Genomic DNA, 6,015 nt, shown 5'->3' on the forward strand with positions numbered 1-6,015 from the left:
CTGCCATCCCTCTGGTCATCAGCCCCTCCCCCAAGCATCCCCTCTTCCTTATTTCCCTTTTGCTCTGGCTCAGCAGTTCCCTGCTTTTAGACCACAGACAGGTGGTGGGTAGGGAGGTGGAGGGCATGGCATCATTGGAAGGCATCTTACTGAATGCACACTAAGCATTACCTGTCAACTCTAAATAATGCTCACCCTGCCCCGCCCCACACCCCACACAGACACTGCCATTTGCAATTTTACCTAGATGAGATTGTGAAGAATACACTGCAAATTAAGTTAGAGGGAGGTGTTGAATTTGAGCTGCCTTTTGCTATTATTTAGTTGCTCATCAACAGATGCAAAAAGTACAACTTCTGTCAAGTAGAGATCTATAATGGTTTTGACAAACAGTGGAAACGAACGACAGTGGAGCCCTTGCCTCTTCTTAAAGACATCCTGAGCCCCCCATATAGCTCTGGCTACTTTGACTCTCTCAGCACCTCCTGCAGCACGTTGTAATAGAATGATGTCTTTCTCTCTAGGAGTCCTATTTTCTGAAGCACACAAACCATGCTTTTTCATTTCTTTCCCTGTTACCCAGCTCAGTGGCTAATATGCAGTAGGCGCTTTATGATAGTTCTTGAATGAACGAATGAATCTATGTAAGTGAGTGCCGGAGAATTCTTTAGAGGAGTGGTTCTCAAACTATGCATATGAAAAGCTTGTAAAACAGAGATCTCTGGACTCTAATCCCAAGTTTTTGAATCAGTAGGTCTGGGGTGAGGCCTGAGAATTTCCATTTCTAACAAGTTTCCAGGTGGTGACGATGCTGCCAGTCTAGGGGCCGCACTTTGAAAACCACTGCTTTACCATATGGATGCTGAGATGATTCTCTGTGTAGAAATAACCCCACTCACTAATTTTGGGTAAGGGAGACACCTAGAGGGGGGTTTTAACAGCTTCTAGTTCCCAGGATAAAATTGGTGTCTGAATACCCAGTTTTGCTACCAAGGGGGGACTGGAGTCCTAAAGACAGTTAGGCCAGTTGAATTGAGATGGCCTAAAAGTCACTCCCTGTTTTCTCTCTGTGCTAGTGTGGAAGTCATGATTGTATTAAAATGTATTCAGAGGACACTATATTAGTGCAGTACCTCAAAAGCCAAAGGAGTATTTTCTGTCCAATTTTTAGATGTCTGGGCTCTTCATACATTGAGGAAATTCAGAAGGATGTCTCACCCCAAGTGTCCTTCACCAAAGATCCCCAAGCACCTGCCTGTTCACACTAGTCTCTGTGGAATGTTCCTTATTTTGTCTAATACTGGTCTAGACTATCATAAGAAGTGCTTGCCTTGTCATAGGCCGAATTAGACGGCCACGTGGCAGTGGAGACTGTCAAGGTCATAGGATGCTTTCCACGTGGGGGGACTGAACTGTCACCATCAGAAAGTATTTCTGTTAGGGCAGTACATGTAGGGGGGTTTCATATCAGCATCACAATTTTCAGTACAGAAGCCATTTAATGCATCTTCTCAACAAAAATCATTTGAGCTCCTACTATGTGCCAGACACTGTTCTAGAAGCTGAGCACACAGCAGCAAAAGACAGATGTGGGACTTATATTCCAGAGGAATAGACGGACAACAAACAAGCCAATGTAATTATTGGTTAGCTATTGCTGTATAACAAACCATCCCCTGATTTAGAGCAATTATTTATTTTTAGTTCATATAACTGTGGGCCAGCTGATCTGGGTGGGGCTCTGCTAGGCTTGCTCAAGTGTCTCTGGGTCCATGGGGGTGCTCATCTCTCCTCCTCTGACCAGTGAGCTAGTCTATGAATGTGCCTTTGAAGGCATTCATTGGCAGAGGCCCTAGCAAGAGCCAGGTGAAATGCACAGGGCCTCTTGGGGCCTTGGCTTATAACTGGGTTTGTGTGGCCAAACCCAAAGTCAAGGTGTAAAGGATATAGGTACAAGTTGGAGTGAATAATTGAGACAGTAATGCAAGTGACCATTTATAGTATAAGGTCAAGTAACATAAAGGACTTTGAAGAAGATAAAGCAGGTTCATGGCTCAAGAGCAATCAGGGGTCCTTTTTGGTGGCCAGGTGTTGTGAGATGGTGTACTGTCATCATCCTGGGTATTTTTAGCAGGCTATCCCACTGGGAGAGGTATAGCTTCAGCTTCAGCCTGTTACAAGGCTGTATAGGATGGGCTTCCCTCCCCATTGTCCCGGTATATCCCAGTTACCAAGGGCTCCTGGCATACCTGATAAGTGTTACATCTCGTAAGGGCATCTATTTGGTTTATTACTGTCTATTCAAATGCCTCATCACAGCAGCACATTCAGAGGTACCAAAATTGGAACAAATTATCTCTGCTGGATGATACACCAGTTGCCCCCTGTTCATATACACACACCCATGCACTTGTACACATAACACACAAGCACTTCACTCACCCACATGGCCACCTCCACACACTCAGAAATGAGGTCTTCATCATGTCAGTCAATGAGAGGAAACAGTCTCAATCCCTGGCACCTCAGGAGACAGCTGCTGACTGTTGGATGATTCCATCAGCTCCAAAGCCAGAATGATGTGCCCAGAAAAGGAGTGTGAACCTGGAATGTGTCTGAATGCAGACACAGCTTCTGGGGAGCCCACAGCTGCAAGCTGCAAAAGCAGTCAGGGGTTGTTGTGGGCTGGGGTGGGAGGAGATAGAGTCAGGGTAGGTAGGCGGTGGTTTTCAGTTTCAGTATTTACTTACCACCATCAATCAATGCATCAGCCAAAAGACCCTCATTAGGGAGCTGAAGGGAAAACAAGGCAAAACAAACAAACAGAAATGGATTTCTTCTTCAGAAGCCTCTTATCATTGGAGTGAAGTGATTTTTCTCCTGTCTTTGTTGAACAAAACCTGATATTATGTTTTTGGCAAGATGCACATTTTCTGAGAGTAGAGGGGAGTAGGGGATAGAGGGGAAAAGTGACATCAATTTTTACAACAGTTCTTGGAGTGTTATGTTATTATTCCCATTTTATTGATGAAGAAACTGAGGTTTGGGGAGTAAAAGCAACTTGCCCAATATAAGTAAAGTCCAGAGATCCCAATCCAGGTCTCATTTTGTGGACCAATCTTTTTGACTTCCTAGCTTCCATGGTTTCTAGACGTGAGCCTCAGGGCCTAAGAAGACTCTTGAAATTAACTCTCCCCAGCCCCTAAAATTCAACCTGTGGGGGCTGAGGTAGGAAGGAATGGAGACTGGCCCTTTGGGTACACTCACCTAAAATCAGGTGAGGTTGCCTGGAGCCACTCTGCCTGCCAGTAGAACAGTTCAGGACAAAAGCCCAGGACTTTGGTAAATGCCCGTGCAGGTCCTGGCTGGAGACAGAGTGAGCAGGACTTCAGCCAGGCAAATCTACATCCATCTTCACTGGTACCATCAGATGCACAAGGTCATCTGCAGCCTGGGAATCACAGCCTCCGGTTACCTGTTATGGGTCACACCTTAGTTTTCTATAGAGCTGACAAAGCTGAGGTCAGACTGGAATATTGCCCTTGGGAACAGCCAACAACTGGCCCACTGGGGGCACTAAGGCACAGCCCCCTGACTCTGTTAGGCTCATCTCTAAAGGGCCACTCTAGCCTCAGAGCTCTCCTGGGATTGGCTGAGGCCTCTGCTGCAACTGCAAAGTCATCCACCTCACCCTCTGCCAGTCTTGTTTTCCTCCCTCTTGCAGTGGTTGTGGTGAGAACACTCCCCACTAAGCCTCCTGCACAAATTTCCATCCCAGCACCTATTCCAGGGAAACCAATCTGTCTCACATTGGTGATTAAATGCTCCACCTATCACTTTTGCTCCCAGCTCATTTGCTAGAACTAGTCACATGGCCCCACAGTAAGCACAAGGGGGCCAGCAAGTGCAACCCTGCAAAAAATGGGGAAAACTGGATCTATTTGGTGAGTGGCAGTAAGGGAGATGGGATGGGAAGACCACAGAAAGAGCTGCCAGAACTATAAAATCAATAATACTGCTTTGCACCTTAGACAAGGCAGCCTTGGACACACCCTACCCTTAGGAGTGCTTCTCTGCCCAAGTGGCTGCTTGTGGAAAAGTGGCTGGAACATCATCTTACTGCCCTCTTCACCCCTTATCACGGTTGATCATCTCCCAGGAGGTCCTCTGCTCTCTCTCTGTCTCCACGTCTGCTAAATCCATGGGCTTAGCTCAGTTGACCTCTAATTGACAAGATGGCTGCTACCCTGGAATGGAGAAAAATTAGGGTATTTCAGGATGCCTTGGTCTGAAGTCTCTTTGACTTCAAAGTACCTTGTTTTACTCTTTTTTTTTTTTTTTTTTTAAGAAGGTTAGTAGCTTTATTTATTTATTTATTCATTTATTTTTGGTTGCGTTGGGTCTTCGTTTCTGCGCGAGGGCTCCCTCCAGGTGCGGCAAGCGGGGGGCCACTCCCCACCGCGGCGCGCGGGCCCCTCCCCACCGCGGCCCCTCCCGCTGCGGAGCACAGGCTCCAGACGCGCAGGCCCAGCAGCCGTGGCCCACGGGCCCAGCCGCTCCGCGGCACGCGGGATCCTCCCAGACCAGGGCCCGAGCCCGCGTCCCCCGCATCGGCAGGCAGACTCCCAACCACTGCGCCACCAGGGAAGCCCCCCCTTGTTTTACTCTTAATGGTGGGTAATGTGGGTATGGATCTCCACACACATGGGTTCCAAGCTGGGACAATCAGATCATCTGTCAAACGCTGCCTGCACTTCTAATAGACTCAGAGGTGGATGCCTACCTAGGCAAGAGAACAGTGGAAAGCAGAAGAGACTGGAAGAAGCAGCAGCATCCACCTTTCCTGAGCTCTTCTGGGGGCTGTTTGGCCAACATTGCCATCTGTTGGGCTAGTGCTGGCTAATGCAGCCAGGTGGTCAGATGGCATTGCATCTTCATCAGACGCGATGACCGAACTGCTGACAATGAAGCAATTTTAGAAAGTGCATTAGTTTACATTTAATGAGTGGTTATTCTGTCACTTAATCCTCACCACAAACTTGTGAGTTCAGTACAATTTATATTTTCATTTAACCAGTGATCAAACAGAGGCACAGGGAGTGAGAAACTTACTAGTCAGTAGCAGAGCTGGGGGTTAAGCTTAGGCAATGTGGCTCCAGATTTTTTGCCCCACCCCACCCTCTGCTACTTCTTGATTAAGTCTAGACATCTGTTTAACACACACTAATGATTGTCTCCATGTTTCAGGCCCTGTGCCAGATGCTGGGAATACAGCCCAACCCACTGGATCTCGGCATGGTCCATTGCACAGTGTCCTGCTATATTAGATGTCACATTATACATTTAGTCCAGTATTTACTGCTGGGGAAATTATGTCAGAAGATATTTGTATACTTGTATCTACAAGAACTATGTAATTTAAATGTTTCTCTTGTTGCTTTGGCCACCAGGAAGCTCAGATCCAAATCAGAGGAAATACGTTAGCGTTTGGGTTTAGTATTTCAGTTTTCTGAATTTTTCCTCCTGTCCCAGATTTTTTATTTTTCTTGCATAAATTCTATTGAAAAAGTGTCCTATATTATAAAACACCTTAAATTTTTTTAGAAGGAGGCTGCATGGAAATGAGAAAGTAAGGTCTTTACTGCATATTCTTAAACTCCTACTGGGAAAGTTAGACCTAGATAGCCCTCTTACACTCATTCCCATAGCACCCCACTTATAAAATCCCTTGAACAGTGGTTACTACTGTTCCCAATCCCTGGAGATAGCTAGAAGCTTCTAAAAGACCACATCCAGAGAGAGGAAAAAAAAGTTTCCTCAAATCATGGCCTCAACTTTGGTGCCAGATGCACATTTCTGGAGTAGGCGGCCAGTCAGACTCTCACCTGAGCAGTTAATAAAATCTATTGCCCCTTGATGGATTTTTTTCTGCAAGCTACAATTGATCTGTCGTCTTTGTGATTTGTGAGATGGCAGGGAAACACCAAACACCATCATGACTTGGGCCACACTGAA

The sequence above is a fragment of the Balaenoptera borealis genome (assembly GCF_965194805.1).
Source record: "Balaenoptera borealis genome assembly, contig: HAP1_SCAFFOLD_1904, whole genome shotgun sequence".
Taxonomy (NCBI): Eukaryota; Metazoa; Chordata; class Mammalia; order Artiodactyla; family Balaenopteridae; genus Balaenoptera; species Balaenoptera borealis.